Source organism: Erinaceus europaeus, chromosome 15 (genome assembly GCF_950295315.1).
Source record: "Erinaceus europaeus chromosome 15, mEriEur2.1, whole genome shotgun sequence".
Lineage (NCBI taxonomy): Eukaryota > Metazoa > Chordata > Mammalia > Eulipotyphla > Erinaceidae > Erinaceus > Erinaceus europaeus.
Window position 1 is genome coordinate 70274993 of NC_080176.1, and position 18709 is coordinate 70293701.

Sequence of the window (18709 nt, forward strand, 5' to 3'; positions counted from 1 at the left end):
GGGCAAATTCTAGAAGTCTAGAAGGCTTGGAATGAGACTATAGTAACTGAGGGCTAAGTTTATAGTCATCTGAAAGGGATGTCTTTAGCCACAGTTTCTATACTCATATAATTATAGAAATGAACTATAATTATTAACCAGGTAGCAATTTTGGACAAAACCAACTCAACAGTATTTGCATTACTAGAAGTCTTGGATTTAAATATCTTATTATCATTCTTATAGCCAAGGTATAAAATCTTCCATTATAATCAGAGATGAAGAAAATATCTTACTTGGATAATGTCTTTTGTAAAAAAATATTTTATTTATTTACTTTGGATAGAGACGAAGAGAAATAGGGAGGGAAGGGGGAAATAGGAGACACCTGCAGCACTGCTTCTAAGTGGCGGGGACCAGGAGCTTGAACTTGGGTCCTTGGCACACTGTAATGTGTCCACATAATCAGGTGTACCACTACCTGACCCCAATAATGTCTTCATTTACCCCCCCTTTTGTTGCCCTTGTTGTTGTAGCCTTGTTGTGGTTATTATTGTTGTTGTTGATGCCATTCGTTGTTGGATAGGACCAAGAGAAATGGAGAGAGGAGGGGTGTTGGGTAGTATGCCAGCTCCCCCTGGCTTCTGCTTAACCATATGCCTATATAGGGATTGAATTGATCCCATTCAAAGCTTTGGTCTATTTACATAAATCACTTTTACATTTACATAAAGCACCACACTCCCTCCAGGGCATTGGTGGTTTAGTGGTAGAATTCTCACCTGCTCCACCCCCTCTCCTTGTCACACCCTGATCCTCTCCTTGTCACACCCTGATCTTCCACCAGTCACTTTTCGCTCCACCCTCTCTATGTCACATCCTGTTTCCATCCTACTTGGAGAGTATAAAAACAGCTGCTCTTCTGATTAAAGACACTTAGAAATTGCTTTCCGGCTCCGAGAGTTCCAGAGTGTATCTCCTGCGAAGTTAGTGCGGCACTGAGTTCCTGATCCCTCTCCCACGCAGCAGCCTAGATTGGCTCCAGTTGAGTTCTCTCCAACCCAGAGAGCACTAGCTCGGGAAGAAGCACCCTCAGGCTATCCCAGCAGAGGGGAGGACAGAGAGGGGGAGGAAAGACAGACACCTGCAGACCTGCTTCACCACCTGTGAAGTGAGGAACCAGAGTTCCTATGCCAGTCCTTGCGCTTTGCACCACATGCGCTTACCCGCTGCGCTACCGCCCACCCTTCCCCCCCTTAATGTCTTTCTTGGCAATGTGCAGTGTCCAGGTTTGAGCTCAGTTCCCACCACTTTGAAGCAGGCTTCAGTGTTATGGTATCTTTCACTCTATTGCTCTGCCTTTTTGTCTTTCTTTCTACATGAAAAATAATCATCTCCAAGTGGTGAAACTTATTAATAAAAACAAAAGTGTTTGTTTTCCACAAAAAGTTGTGTTTCCCTTTAGATAACTAACAAGATACTTTGTAGTAACAAATGTAGAATTTCTCAGTCTTTACTCTGTGACAAAGACATATAGTTAGCTGTTGCCATATGTACTGGCAGTACCATAGGGCCCTTCTAAGTCATCAGTGTAACCTGGATCTTGATCTAGTATAAAGTACAGTAAAAATTCAAGCTTTGCTGTTAAATGAAATGCCCTATAAATAAGTATAAAGGTGAATGAATACTGTAATGACTTAATCAGTTGTTAATTAATTACACTGCAGATCCCAGATGCATACTAACTTGGGACTTAGGTGACCCAGGTAGGTTGACAATATTGGCTGTACAACCTGACTTATTACACTTTTTACTTACTCATATATTTATTTACTTATTTTTTACTTATTTATTATAGATGATAAGTATGTGATAGATATATGGATAGATAGATAGATCAGTTCCACACTACCAAAGCTTCCTTCTATTCTGTGGGACCTGGACTTGAGCCTGGGTCACACATATGATGAAGTAGTGCATTACCCAAGTGATCTATCTCACCAACTCACTTTTCTTCACTTCTCTAAGAACATGATTGTCACAACTGAAAGATCTGTTGGCACTTTGCAAAAACTTCTCAACCCTTTTTTTATTCATGGGAAAGTAAACCAAAGAAAATCAACAAGGCCTTACTAGGTACAAATGGTGTGATGGAGTGGAGTGGGAATAGTAGTCCGTTTTGAAGTCCTCATGCATTCTTATATTCTAGACAATATAGCTATGATTGATCCAAAGTTAAAAACAAACTAACAGATAAGTGATCTCTATAGAAAAGGACCAACAATGGATTTGAAGCAGTAGGAAAATCCGGAGGACTACCTCTACCCTTTCAATGACAGTGATTTTGTATAGATCACAAGATAGAGAAAGAAGATCCTGGTGATTCCAAATAAAGAAGGAAAAGAATTGAACCAACCTCTACCTGTTTCACAGATGCACCCAAGACAAGCCCTTTTTAGCAGCTCTTAAAGGGACAAGGGGTCTGGCTAGGCTAAAGAGCTAAACAATGATGCCACCGCCTCCTCTAAGCTTCCTACAATAGTTGTTTCCTTTAGTGCTACAAATGAGGAAAAAGGTCCAGCACTAACAGGCCCCAGATTGGGGACCTCAGCCCTCTGTGGGAGCTGTCATAGTAGCTTTTGTTCCTGGGTCCTGATGGAACCATATGTGTCATTGAGGCCAGAATCTGTCCCCCAAGTACTGTGGTCAGAGGTCCAGTGACTGATGTGGTTGGGGCCGTGGGTGCTCACTTGAGCTCTGCTTTGGTCTTGACCATAGCCTCAGAGATGGTGCGACACACTGGGCTTGAGCATGTTTTGAGTTACAATGTATTGCATGCACATGTAAAACAAATCTGGGAACCCACAAGTGTGGGGCCAATTATTTTGCTCCTCTGCAAAGTGTTTATTAAATTTTAAGAAATGAGATGATACAAAGAGGCAAACAACAGAAGCAATCACAAACCCCAAACAGTTTTCGAAGCTATAAACAATTTTTGAAAAACACTCAAGGAACTTTCCAACTGTGTTGCCAATGCAGCGTGAAAAAAAGATCTTTCTTAAGATTCAGGATATGTTCAAATGTTCACAATGACCTGCACATGTCTGTTTGGCTGCTCTGAATGGTAACAAATCACAGTGAACCCCTGCTCAGGTAGATAAGACACAGAAAACCCATCCTTGCAGCCTAGCAACCTACAGTGACTCTAAAACTTTGACCAATTGGAGCCCAGAGACCTGGGTTTCGGTCCTAGTTCTGCCCTTGACAAATGAGAGATTTGGACTAGCCACACTAAACCTTAGTTATGTTTTTATCTTTTTTTATTGTTGTTGTTGTTTGGTTTTGTTTTATAACAGAGCACTTGCTCAACTCTGCAGTATGGTGGTGCTGAGAATTGAACCTGGGACCTTTACTGCCTCAGGCATGAAAGGCTTACTGCAGACTCATTATGGTGTATCCCTAGCTATTGTCTTAATTTTTTTTTAATGACAAAGGAAGTATTTTATTTATCTCAATGTTTTGAAATTATTCATCAGGTTTTAAAACAATTTTTTAGGTTCACAACCAATACCCAAAGAAATCAAAGCAAGAGTTAAGTGTTAGTACTCCCGGTAGAGAGTACATGTTACAATTCTCAAGGACATCGGTTCAAGCCCTCAGGCCCACCTGAGGGGGAGGGGTGCTTCACAAGCCCTGAAGCAGTTATAGGTACATCTAGTTCTCTCTCTCTCACTCTCTCTCTCTTTGCCTTTATCTCTCCATCTCTCTTAGTTTCTCTGTCTCTACCAAGTATAGATAAGTAAATAATAAGGTAGTATTAAGATAAATCAATAAATATTAAAAAAGAAAACCAGAGTCATAAGCCAAAGGGGGGAAAATATCTCAGAGCATGCTGAAATCCTTACATTATGAAATTTCATGTTCAGAGTATGTCAGCATTGTTTTTATTCTATCAAATTTCAAAAATTGAACAATATGAGACAAATGTCAGAATCTTTCAAAACAAGTCCCTGATTTTTGTTTGTTTATTTTTGTTTTAAGATTCTATTTATTTACTACAAGAACAGAGAAAATTTCATGGGCTGGGGAAATAGCATATTGGTTTTTGCAAAAGACTTTTGTGTCTGAGGCTCTGAGGTCCCGGGTTCAGGTTCAATTCCCAGCTCCACCATAAGCCAGAGCTGAGCAGTGCTCTGGTCTCTCTCCCTCTCTGTATCTCTCTTTCATTAAAATAAAATATCTAAATAAATAAAATAAAATTTTATATTATTGAATAAAATATCTAAAAATAAATCTTTAAAAAAAAGAGGTAGAATTTCACATGAGAGAGAAAGAGTTAAAAACCAGAGCACCACTCATTATATGAGGCACTAGGAGTTGAACCAGGAGTCTCAGCATGCTAGTTCAGCTCTCTACCAGTTGAACTATTTTCCTGGCCACACAAGACCCAATCTTTAATAACTGTTCACATTATACAGGCAAGTACTTTTTTTTTTTGTACAGTTATGCAAAAAAAAAAAAATCAGTTTCTTGCAGAGGTTTTGGTCACAATAATTTGAAAACCACTCCTTTAGTCTCTTTGTCTGGCTCTAGGTCTGTGAGTCTAGGAGATGGAGTGGGCAAGCTCACAGCATCTGTACAGATGACAGTGAATGTGGCTTTTTAGCTTTGACTAGCTCCACGTTAACTGCCTCACATGTATCATCTTCTTGAAGAGCTCAACAACCCCATAGATTAGGGAAGCATGGTGCTGTTCTGCAAGGACTCAGAAAATTAAGCAACCTTGCAGAGTTAGAACTCATCACTGGCAGGAAAACCAAGATTAGATGCTTATAGACTGACTCAAAAGCATTTCTTCATTGTGCTTATGATATACTACCAAATCTGTGAGACTGTGAGCATCAGTCAGTGAGTTGGCTATTGGTCCCAATGGGTGCAGGTGTTATGCCTGGATTTCCATGTAAAGAATGATGACTCAGCACTCCTCTTGCCTTGGGTCAGCTATGGGAGTTCAAAGGTCTACCTGGACTTTAAGGCAAGAAAATAACCTTACCTCTAAATGTATTCTACTCACTTGGAAATCAAATTCTCTTCACTGTTTCTCAGAATCCCCTCTGATATGAGAAAAGGCAAACCCTCAATCTGACTTCCACATATGTTGTGACAATTTCAACTTTGCCACTTTTACAAGTGTCTCTACATTGACTGAGGTCTACAAGAAGATGCTACTATGTACAACAGAATGAAAAGTCAATGTCAGCCAACCTAGAGAGTATAAAGACAAGTAATGCTTTAACACAAGTGCTTAAACCCCTATACCAGTTTTTATTCTTTCCCAGATAACACTCCAACAAATAAATGAATGCTAGTCTGGCCTTACATGGAATCATTGTAGGTCTCTGGAAAACCCTAAGAGAACAATGACCTACAAGAGATTTTACCATTAGTAGTCATTATTTTTGTGTTAAAAGACTGGATCTGTAGGAATCCCAATTAAAAATAAAACCTGACTATGACTACCTGTTGCTTTTGATGAGTTATGCTGTTTTCGCCGGGTTGGCTTCACGGGCGGGTAACAGACGACCAGGGACTCATGGCTGGGTTGTATGCAGTATCTCTTTATTCATGCAGGACGCAGCACAATATAAGACGAGCTAAGCTAAACTCAAGGGACCGTAAAACTCACAATGCTGTCTTTATATATACTTGCCAAGTAGGGTGGAAACAGGATGTGATGTAGAGAGGGTGGAGAGAAAAGTGACTGGTGAAAATCAGAGTGTGACAAGGAGGGGGCAGAGCAGGCGAGAATCCTATCACTGAACCACAAATGCCCTGGAGTGCTTTATGTAAATGTAAAAGTGATTTATGTAAATAGACCAAAGCTTTGAATGGGATTAAATCTATCCCTATATAGGCATATGGTTAAGCAGAAGCCAGGGGGAGCTGGCATACTATCCAACATCTCCCCCTTTCTTTTTAACTATTTGCCATAGTATCAGGATTGTGGGGTGAACAGAAACCTATATCGTACAGGCATTTTCAAAAGAACTGGCATAAGACATGGAAAACAAAATAGGCGAGCAGCAATAACCAGTGTGATGCCAAGGGGAACGTTTCTTGACTCAAAGGGCAAGGCCTAGCAGGTGAAAGGGCATTTCTTGCCTCTGGGAACGCTTCATGCCTCTGGGGGCATCTCTTGCCTCTTGGGGCACTTCATGCCTCTGTGGGCATAACCTAATAAGGAGGGGGAGTTTTCTGCCTCTGGGGCAGAGCCTGCAGGCGAGGGCACATGGTCTATAAAGTCTCAAGGCAATTGGCTGAAGTTAGTCTTTGAGAAACACAGCAGCGTGTACCAGTAAGTCCGATGGAGGTGTCAGTCCAAAGTAGCTGCCCACAGAAGAAAATGCCAGAGGATGAAACGCTGCACGTCTGTCTCAATGGGGAATGTCGGCCACCAGAATTCTGCTTTTCTGTAGAGAGTGAGCTTTGGAGTCTATGAATCTGTTTCTTCAGGTCGTGCCAGGTCACCTCATTGGTTTCTGGGGGTGTGTTGTAGTCATTCCATCTTGTGGGCAATGTCAGAGAACAGGATCCAAATGGATTTCCAGGAATTCCATTTGAGTAGATGCTTCTTCATGTGAAGACTTTGACAGCTGAAATTCACTTACTTGTCAAACAAAACTTGTAGCAGATTAGAAGTTTACTATAATTGATAACTCCATTATAATTGGAAGTCCTTTCTAGTATGATTTTAAGGTTGTTTAAACAGTTTAAACTCAATAAAATGTGGAAAGGTAAACAGAAGAACCACGGTAGAAGCCTCAGGCATGAGAATAATTAACATAATCATTGCACTATCTGCCCCACCCATAACTCATACCTTTTTGAGGATTAAACATTTCAGATTTATGCCAAGATGTAAAAAAAGAAATCAAAGGAGGAAAAAACAATTTTTTGGATTGTTTCTGGATGTCTCTAGAAATCATGGCTGCATCCAGCATTTTTTTTTAAGTCAATGTTAAACAAAAATTCAGTCATTCAAATCATTCTCTTATGAAACGCAACTTGAACCAGATTATCAAGATCTCACCAGGTAGGATTAAGAGTCCCCGAAGGGCGTCCTAGTCCAAAAAGCTCCTCGAAATTCCATTTAGGGTGCTTCTGACTGTTCCTGCTGGATTGCTTCAGGCACCCATTTTTAAAAGTGTCTTCCCATCGAAGAAAGAATCCAATCAGAAGAGTAGAACTAACCACGTGTCTCCATTCTTGGGGACTGCCAGGGTACTGGAGAACACTCCTCAAATTAGAGTAGTCCTTCTCCATGGGAAACATGCGAGAAGAAGTCCAGAAAGTCCCAGTGGAAACCCCCATGCATATCCCAAGGTCTACGATCACAGTCATAAAGAACCAAACTGTGGCCCGGAGCAAAATGTAGTCCTTTTCCTCAGGAAACATGGGAGAGGGAATCCAGAAAGTCCAAGGAGAAATCTCCGTGCATCTCCCAAGCTCTATGATCCCGGTCATAAGAAACCAAAGTTCCCGGTCAGGGAACCGAAGTGTGGCCCAGAGTAAAATGTTCCAGAGACAAAGAAACTGTCTCATAATGAAACAGTAGAGGCTTTGTCTTCATAAGTAGAAGAGAAGACCATAGTGCATAGGTAGGCAAAGTCTTCATTTATCTGGGAGTTGCGCAAGTCCAGCCCCACGTTGGGCGCCATATGTTGTTTTCGACGGGTTATGCTGTTTTCGCCGGGCTGGCTTCACGGGCGGGTAACAGATGACCAGGGACTCATGGCTGGGTTGTACGCAGTATCTCTTTATTCATGCAGGACACAGCACAATATAAGACGAGCTAAGCTAAACTCAAGGGACCGTAAAACTCACAATGCTGTCTTTATATATACTTGCCAAGTAGGGTGGAAACAGGATGTGACGTAGAGAGGGTGGAGAGAAAAGTGACTGGTGAAAATCAGAGTGTGACAAGGAGGGGGCAGAGCAGGCGAGAATCCTGTCACTGAACCACAAATGCCCTGGAGTGCTTTATGTAAATGTAAAAGTGATTTATGTAAATAGACCAAAGCTTTGAATGGGATTAAATCTATCCCTATATAGGCATATGGTTAAGCAGAAGCCAGGGGGAGCTGGCATACTATCCAACAACTACCTTACAAAGTAATTGAGAGTCTGAGTCATAATTAGGTCACCCTGTAACGTAGCAAGAGACCAATGGTACATAAATGGTGAGTTCTGTTTGAGTCAGGGGAGAGTGCACAGTATAGGCACAGTCTAGAGATGTAGGCTTAGTGGGCTTTGGGGTGTCCAAGGGCAGTATGAGTCTCAAAATATAGAAAGTCTTAGAAAAGTACTGAATATGATTCTTGACCAAATTTGTAGATTTAGAAGAAGTTGCAATGCTCCAGGATACCACAATCTTTTCACAGGACGCTTTCTAGTTTATAAGATCCATGATGCGTGCCAATCCCTTTATACCCCCCTCCCATATCCGTTTCAGATCGATATTTCCTGAGGAAGAAACAGTGAGAGCAGACAGGTGATTTGTCCCAAGCCACCCAGCTGTGTAATGGCAGGTCTCAGGACTTCGGAGATCTTATTCAACCACAGAGCTTCCCTGTGTGCAGGCACGCATGCTCATTGCCAACATCTATGCCCAGCAGTTCTCCCCACTGCCTTTCACTTTTTCTATCTGTCAGGGAAAATGGAGAGAAATAAGAGAAAAATGGGTTTCTGGCTTCGACCCCAATTAATGACATAAAGACCAGGGAGATACACTGTGGCACAGACTCAAACACACATAGAGGGTCATGGAGGAGAAGAATATCTGTCCTCAGTTTATACTTCAACCCCCGAGTTCTCTGTGATCAAAGCATTTGAGCTCTGCTACGATGTCTGAATTCGCCTTGACTTTCAGTTCTCAGCTTCTTTCTCCTTTTTTCTCCCCGCCCATTTTTTAGTGGCCTTTGTTCTTCGTTCCTGAGCCATCTGGTTGCAAAGTATGGTAGGAGCACAGTGCAGCAGGCACATGGAAAAGCACTACAAAAAAAAAGTAGGAGTGAAAACAAAAGACAAGAAGATTTTGAATTTGAATTTTTTATTTCTCTTTTCAGATTGAAATATCAAGGCTCCCAGTTCTGATGCAAAATTGGAAAGAGTGTTCCTTGAAATAAGAGATTGACAGATGCAGAAAGAGGAGAGTACAGCCCCGGGCCACCCGGAAGGTCAAGGCTGTGCTAGGGTATGCCCGGGAAAGCCACACCAGTCAACTCTGGAGCTGGGATCTGGCTCAGAGGAGGTATTAGAGAAGCCACAACAGCACAGCCGCTTCAGGTGCCTCCCAGACTGCTGCGATGAGCCCTTTACAGCATGGAATTTATTATTATTTTTTTTTCTAGAAGCCAAACCTTTGAGCCTCTCCTGTAGAGCGCGCGCGGGCATGCGTGTGTGTGTGTGTGTGTGTGTGTGCGTGTGTGTGTGTGTGTTTATGTCCACGTTCCCTACCATGTGAATGCGTGCAGCCACTACCTCCAGTATCATAAATCCTCTCTCTCCCCCTTTCTGTCTGCCTGTTTATCTACAATCTGTCTATTTAAATTCTTTTTAAACAAGAAGGGAATATCTTTATGCCTGTTTGTAAGAATATTCTACATCCATCTGTTATTTACATCATTCGTTTTCCTGAGGTGTCTCCAACAAATCCTGGCTGGATGCACTGTATGTGTTATTAATAAAACAGCTGTAAAAATATTAACTGTACGGCCTAATTGTCAGCCCTGATTGGGAGCCAAGTTTATCCCCGGACGGATGCAGAGACTCAGAATTTGGGCTTCAATCCAGATCTGACCCTTGCAGCTCACTTTACGTTTGATTCTTTGACCATTTAAGCTGGTCTGGCTTCTTCCCCAAACCCCCCAAGGATTTGAACACATCCGGCCCCTGCTGGCCTCCTGGCTCCTTCAGGTGGCTCTGCTCCAGCTTCCAGAATGCTCAGGCCTACATTCATTGTCATACTATCCCTCCTCACTTTAGTTAAACTTAATAGCTCCTTGCTGTATAATCACCTTAGACAAGTCTAGTTAGTGTCAGTGTTGCTTCTCTGTGCATACCAGCAGAAAGTTGCAAATCAAATCCTTTTAAAACTAGTGGGTTAGATTCCCAGGACCCCTTCACCCATAGGTGAAAGATTAGAAAGTGATATTAAGAGTCAGGATTTTATGATCCATCTTTCAGACAGAACTTCTGTATATGGAAGATAAATTATGAGGCGATGGTACTTATTATTTCTTAAAATACTTATTTTTCCCCTTTTGTTGCCCTTGTTGTTTTATTGTTGTAGTTATTATTGTTGTTCTTTATGTCATTGTTGTTGGATAGGACAGAGAGAAACGGAGAGAGGAGGGGAAGACAGAAGGGGGGAGAGAAAGACAGACACCTGCAGACCTGCTTCACTGCCTGTGAAGTGACTTTCCTGCAGGTGGAGAGCCAGGGCTGGAACCAGGATCCTTCCGCAGGTCCTTGCGCTTTGCGCCACCTGCACTTAACCCACTGTGCCACCAGTACTTATTATTTTAATAAAGTGTTCAAAATAAATCATTGAGGGCAAGGGTTAGTAAATGAGAGACTTTTGTTTGTGTTGTTTTTATTTAGATTTTTTTAATATTTATTTTTTTCCTTTTTGTTGCCCTTGTTTTTATTGTTGTAGTTATTACTGTCATTGATGTCGTCGTTGTTGGATAGGACAGAGAGAAATGCAGAGAAGAGGGGAAGACAGAGAGGAGAAACATAGACACCTGCAGACTTGCTTCACTGCTTGTGAAGGACTCCCCTACACTCCCCTGCAGGTGGGGAGCTGGGGCTCCACCGTTCCTTCCCCAGTCTAGTTGAGGTATCAGCCTGACTGGATATTAACTAAGTAGGTTAATGTGTTTCTGAAAGGACAAGACAAGGAGGACAAAATATTGATTCTGTCTATATGCAGTAAGGCTTGGCAGTGTCTATGTCCTCTAGATCTTAGTTGATGGGTAAACAATGGAAGATGACTTTTACACAGGGCAATATAGGTTTGTTTTATAGCATGTGAAATAGATGAAGGATATGCCAGTGTTTAGGGATCAGAGGATTAATGACACAATTAAAACTTATATTCACAGTACTACTTGACATAGCCTAAATCAGTGGCAGAAAAGCTGGATAAGATTCAACGTTCCCTCTTACCTCATATCAGGAATTTACTTTGTGAGTGCAAAAACTCTAGTGGAATGCTTCAGAAATTTCATAGGAATGGCCTTCAATTTTGCTTATTTTTCTAGGAAGATTTTAAGCTGGCTTTCTTGCCATTGAAGATTACTTCCTAAATTGTCTCTCTACCCAGTAGAGAAATAAAAAATTGTCCCTCTAACCTCAGAGGTTCCAGGCCAACTTTGTAAATGTTTCCAAAAATACAACATGTGCTGGGGGTCATCTTGCTTCCAGTTCACATGACATGGGTAGATCCAATCTGGTAAGATGCTAATGGTGTGTTTGACTTTTTACATTTTAAAATCATCACTTGTATGAGAAAACCATGTTTATGTCACTGATAGAGGTGATGAAATATAGGAACAGACCCAAAACTTCCCAATGCCATCTCTTGAAAGAAAAGGTGGTAAGACCATTAAGAAATAACCACATGTACTATTGGAGAGATCATCTTCATCAACACTTTGCTATCTTTGTTTTAAAAATGCACTTTTTTTTTTTTCAAAATGTGGTCCATTGTCTTCTCAAAATGTCTTTATCATGAGATGTCTTTGCCTAACAATTGGACAGGAGTCAAAAGACTTTGTGACAACAAACTGTTTTTAACCTTGAAAGGACTAGTAATTGCTAGCTGCTTTAATAGATGTTGCTTCCTTTTTCCCTTTGTTTAGAATAATGTTACCTGAGTTGCAATGTGTTGGTGTTTCATGGTCCATGTCTTATGTAAATGTGTGACTAATTGGATGACTTTCTGATGGAGCAAAAGCAAACTAGCAATCCTAACCTTCATGGGGCATCGCAGTGCCTCCCCGGACACTTTAGCTCCAGGTCTCCCGCTAGACAACTGGTGGATATTCCTTGGCCAGTGATCAGGTTCATCAGATTCTCAGCTTTGCATAGCAAGAAGAGCTAAATTTCATTCTTTCACATTTTCCATTTCACTCCATGTGATTAAAAAGAATGTTTCCAGCAGTGTTTTGTTTTACTTTGACATTAAATAGTACTTTTTAAGTAACTTTCTGTGGAGGTTGATATTATGCTAGGCACCAGGATGAATTTTCAATAAACATAAGATATGTTTCCAGCTAATAAAAATTGTATAGTGTGATATAGGAGCCTGGAGATATTGTGTGGGAGGAACTGTATGAATTCCTGTGGAATGCTAAAAAACTGCAGGGCAGTAGCACACTGGTTAAGCACACATAGTACGAAGCACAAGGTAGAAATTGACAGAAACATATAGGACATTTGATTTTAAGGGAGCATGTTATAGAAATTGTCATATTACAATCCCATGGGAAAGACAAAAATAAAGTCAGGCCATGGAGAAAGCAGAAAATGGAAAAAAAAAAAGTCTAAGGTTAAAAATGTGATAGACTCAACATATATGTTGTTGAGCTTCTTGCCCTAAAACAAAATACCTTTTACTTTAACCAGCTGGTGTCTGGATGATGAGTTTAAAATGCAATGGTAAAACAAACTTTGCTTCTAATCAATGTTCATGATGAGAAAGAAAATCTTCACTCCGGTATATTCTACACATTAATAAACCAATGAATATCTTAAAAACACATCAACCTCCACATCACCACATCATAATTAATGCACACTACAACTCAGCATTGTGTGAAAATGAGAAGTTCTCATGGCGGTGTGGCCCAGGAGGTGGCACGATGGGTGGGGTAATGTGTTAGAGTCTCAAGCATGAGGTTCCAGGTTCAGTCCTCAACATCATCACATGTGCCAGAGTGATGTTCTTGTTTTTTGTTTGTTTTCTTTTGTTTACCTCTATATCTCTCTCATAAATAATTTTAAAAATGTTCTCGTGTAGTGGTTTCTGAAAACATACAGAATGACTGGACTTCAGTGCATATGATTGATAGAGTAATATTTTCTTTAGAAATTAATTTAGCTTGCATCATTCTGAAAAGCTTAAGTGAAAGAACTGGAATGACAAGTTAAGGAAACATTTACTAGTTACAACAAAACACAGAGTTTCTATATATTTTATCTTTATTTATTTTTAAGATAAAGACAGGTGGAGAGAGAGAGAGAGAGAGAGAGAGAGAGAGGGAGGAAATGGACCATAGCACTGAAGCTTCCTTCAATGAGGTGAGTACCAGTCTAGCTTTCCATTTCTTTTGTCTGGTAGTGAGGTGGGGTTATTATTCATCTCAGAGGAAGTTCCAATTTGTTTAGAGACATAGCATTTTGTTTGGGGGAAAGCATCCTGATAAACATCCTTGTGCATAAATTATGTCTCTATAGTCATAAAAGAAGATTAAAAATTAAACTACACTCCCTGAGAAACAAAGTGAATTCTAGAGTTAGTAACTGGTTTCTTACTATTATAGAGGACTGAGTACCTTGGCAGGGAGCTGGGGCAGAATCTGAGAAAGAAAATGATCCACTGCAAAAGTCAAGATAGCATGGGTGGTGGAGGGAAACTTTCAGGAATAGTATTAATACCGGCTCCGTTGTCAATTGTGTCCTGTCCTGTGCTGTGGTGAGCATTTCAGTTTTGATATCTCTGGGGATGATATCAGCAAGAATGACAGATGTGAGGTCATGTTCAATCTGAGTCAAAGCAGGGCTGAAAGGGAAAGTGGGGTACTGTTGCTGAGAACTCATTGTGGAGAGCAACCTGCACAGAGATTGAGCTAGGAAGACATACACTTATCCTGGAGACTCCTCAGATATTTCAGGGGAAAGGTGGAGGAATTCCCACTGGATACTAGCTAGAGACTTGATCCATCTGACATGGGCAGTAAAGAGGAGAGTAAGTAATTAGGCTGCTGACATCTAGTTTACTTCTAGCCATATTAACTTACCTGGCTGAACAGAATAATAATGACATATCTACCCATCCCATAAGTACTGAAAAAATCTGCAATGTGTGGAATACTACGTTAGAGGAGACAACGGTCCTTTCTTCCAGATTCAAATTTAAGAACTAATGAATACACAGGACACATTAAACAAAGTATTTGACTAGTTAGGATGCAACACATGTGACTAGGGTACAGAGAAGATAGCTACTGGCTACTGTGCATGTGAAAAGATTTAAGAAGTCCAGACCTTATCTAGGTATTGGTCATTGACTTGATTTTAGATATTGATTAATGGAAGGAGAGTAGTAGTCATTGTATTCTTTTGTATTTATATATTAGTTTACAATTCAGCATGTAGTTTCATGTATAGAGTCTGATGTACTGTGAAGTAAGTGTCTTTAGTTGCAACTCTCATATGAGTGCTCTCATATGAGTGCTCAGATGCTTAGACTTTAGGCGGCATGTTCAGAAACATCAAATTAGACTATAAGTACAGCACCATTTTGTAATGAGTCTCCACCAAAAGAACAAGATAAGGCCCAGGAAGTAATTCGTCGGGCAGATCTCATACTTTACCAGGCACACAGACCTGGGTTCAAGTCTCTGGCAAAACATGAAAGCAGCGCAGAAAGGGGGAAATTCATAGGCAAGGGACCAGTGCTGTGGTGCTTCTCTTTCTCTCACTTCTATCTCTAACTAAAATTAAAAGGAAACAAAGGGTCCATCTGTAGTGACAAATCATGTTAAGTACAAAGCTCCAGTGAAGCACTGACTGAGAAAAAAAAGAGAGATGATGAAATTTTAATTCTCAGAAGATAAAAATTTGGGAAGATCATGTATGAAATCACTCATCAGAATATTCAAACTCTCATTTATATACAATATTCAAAAAAAGCTATGAGTGTGTCCCTTTTCTGGAGTATATCACAGAGACTTACAGAAGGAAAGTGCTTTGGTTCCTGTCTATTCAGTGGGTTTTCCTACAAATGTAAAAAAGAATATGTATGCCTTTCTAAATGCATCTCTTTGTCATAGGGCAGTGCTGGTTATTATTATCCTTGTATTATAAATAGCACCAAAGTAATCAAGCTATAGTCTCTACCCCAAAGAGGCTTCTAATCTTGCTGTTAAAATAGAATTTTCTTCTTTCACAAAAGAGCTATGATAACTTGGACTCAACATGGAAACATTACACAAAGTTTAAAATAAGCATTTTCTAACATAACATTAATTATAAGAGAATGAATTATCAAGAACAGAAAGTAATTAGTATAAGTATTTCCTTTCCCTAGTCTCATTCCAGGTATGCAAAACTAACCTTGCAATTGCAAACATCCAAGCTGTTCTGACTCCCACTTCTTCAGGGAAATCAAAACTTCCTTCTCACTGCTTCGTCCTCCTCATCCCACCCTCCGTAGGCTCTAGGGAGACATAAATGTGGAGAGACTGAGTTTTAAGGATTTTGAGATTAAAAAGAGGTAACAAGTGCCCCCATAGCAAATGCAGGGGATATCTCAGATGACAACAGTAGGACAATAGGTTGTCCAGCATGAGCCCACGCGGTCCCCACTGACAAATTCTGTGGGTGCTGTAGAGACAGATCTCTGCTGGCAATGAGTTCATCAGTGGTTATGATGAGGGTCTACTTTGCTGACTGCTGAGAAGCTCCCCTCTGCATTCCCCTGGACTAAACCACCAGCACCTAACAACAAAAACAAGTGACTAGAAGGAAAGTGGCTGTAATGGTGACCAACAAACTGGGGGGGGGGGGGAGGAGAGAAAAGGGAGGAGGTTCTGTTCAAGTTTTCTCCCAGTATACACACAAATCAACATTTTAAAATAAATAAGTTGGATTTTCTACTTGCCAGATGTTGGGACACAGATATAATTAGCATATGGCTGACGTCAGCCTAGGAGCATAGTATGAATTTATGAAAGCCCACAAGGGGTTGTGGGTGTGTCATAACTTATTAAAGTGCCAGACTGCTGGAGCTTGGTCTCTTTTGCCACATCTCTTCTCTTATGTGCTCTTGGTGCCTAGACTCACACCTCTACAGCCAAAATGACTAGCCGATATTTTCCACTTTGCCTATCTTGTTGCACCTATATAACCACTGTGTAATAAATCTTCGTCTTAAACCTGCGCCGAGCCATGCCCTGAAGTCACTTACTTTTTTTTTTTTTTTTAATTACTAAAGGCAGATAGTGGACATTCAGAGACATTAAATTTATAATGACTGGAAACTTCACACGTACTGTCCCTTGACCTTAAATGTTGAAAGGGAAGGCACAGACATTCATGCACAGCTGCTGCTCATTATTCACAGCTTCCATATCTGTAAATATACCTACTTGCTACACTGTACTTTCGATTCCATATCGATGCTCATGGTGCCCTCATGATGAGTCTGGACAAAAACAGAACAGAAACATATGTGCTGCTTCTGAAATACACCTTTCTAGCTGAGAATATGGCCTTCTTGCCTATAAACAAGTGTCCCTTTCATAGCCCACCAATTGTGATGTTTCTGACATTTTAAGACTTTATGTTGATATTTTTGCTGTTTAAAATAACCTCCAAGCATAGAGCTTTGATGCAGTCTAGTTTTTAAGTTCTTAAGCTCTTAAGAAAGCAGTGATGTACCTTATGGGGAAAAAAATCACATATTAGGTAAGAAGCGTTTTACGGGCATGAGTTATAGTGCCATTGACAAAGAGTTCCATCTAAAGAGTCAATAAAAAATTAAAGTAGATGTCTTTAAAATAAAAGCATGGGAATCAAGGTTCTGTCTTGGAAAACTTGACCAGAATGATGTGACCAGAAGTTCATAGGAGTCTAACTCCTGTATTTCCTCTAGGAGCAAGTATTTAGGTTTCCTTAATTTGGTGTTCATATTGACTCTATAGGATACAAGTATGGTGCATAGTTAGAACTGCCTGTACTTATTCTTGAACTAAACATGCTGTGTACAAAGCACTGCACTAGACAACGAAATTAAAGCAATCCTGTCAGAACCTTAAACATGGAAACCACACAACCTGCTGCATAGCAGAATTCAATATATCTTCTTACTATGGAAACATCTTGACCCTCAGGAATAAGGGGCCTATTTTTGCAAGTACAGAAGACAGTATGTAGTCTTTCATCTATTAGGTCTGTAGTATGGACCCAGAGGAATGGGTCAAGAGATAGCATAACAGTTGATATAACAGACTTTCATGTCTGAGGCATCAGAGTCTTACGGCATCACTATAAACCAAAGTTGAGTAGTGCTCTGGTCAAAATAATAACAAAGGACCCAAAGGAAAAAGCTAAGAATATTTAAAGTATAGCTCTTGTGGACTTGGGGAGAGGGTTTCACAGTTTCCTGTTATAAACACTAATCTAATTTTCCAGGAGGCGTTGTGGGTATCTGAACTTGAGTGATACTTGGCATGCTGCATCCCAGCATGGGAGCAATATAAACAAGTTTTAAAATAACCAGCTTGACCCTTTCCATTTGTAGCAATGTTAGAAAACAAACAAGCAAACAAAAGATGATGATGTTGATCACTGAAGCTTTTAAATGAAAACTGAAAGATTTACAAAACAAATGAGTCAAATAAGATCGATAAGGGAAGACATCTGTCCCCAATTGCCCTCCACCCAAAAGTTAACCATTTTCTTTGAGTGAGGGAACATTTTAATTCTAGTTGATATTTTGCCACAGTTATGAAATTACATTGCCAAAGGGGCAATTGCATTCCTTAGGTAAGGCTTTTGGGTAATTTGACTTGAACTCTAGCTTGTTTTTAAGACTTGATGGCAAAATAACTAAAAGGTAATAAATTAATCTAGAGAGCAAATGGCAGAAGGATTCGGATTTTTTGGCTTGCTCACTACTATATCCCTAGAACCTACTGTTGGCATAGGAAACTCATGCCAAAAATACTTGTTGGATTAGGTCCATGTAAATTCGACATGTTGACATACCTATGCTTTCTGGTGGTCATAGGACATCCTGTATCAGTGTTCAATTTCTCAAAAAAAAAAAGTGTTACTTTACTCCCTAGTAAAATAGTTTACTCCCTAGTCCAGTTATCCCCAGTCTCCACCACTTCAGCCCTACAGGAAATAATCAGAAATCGCCCCCATTGTGTAGAAGGGCATCAGGTGCCCAGCCACTCCCTTTACCTGGGCCTGTCAGCCTGTCATCCCAGTGGTCATCCTTGCCGTACCTTGCCTTCATTTCTATAATGGAGAGGATTCAACATTGAATCGCAAGTAGCTCTAACCTTGCATCTAGTTGGGGGCTTGTTTTTAGCCAAGATGGTTTTCAGATAATGGAAGTGAATTGATTTTTTGGTTATTATATATATTCTGGAATTAAGAATCTTTTCAGGGTTGGGCGGTGGTGCACCCAGTTAAACACACATGTAACTAAGCACAAGGACCCACGCAAGGATATGGGTTTAAGTCCCTGCTCCCCACCTACAGCAGGGGAGCTTCACAAGTGAATGAAGTAGGTCTGCAGGTGTCTATCTTTCTCTTCCCTTCTCTCTCAATTTCTCTCTGTTTTATTCAATAAAATGGAAAAAATGGCTGCCAGGAGAAGAGGATTTGTAGTGCCAGCACCAAGTCTAGTGATAACTCTGGAGGCAAAAAA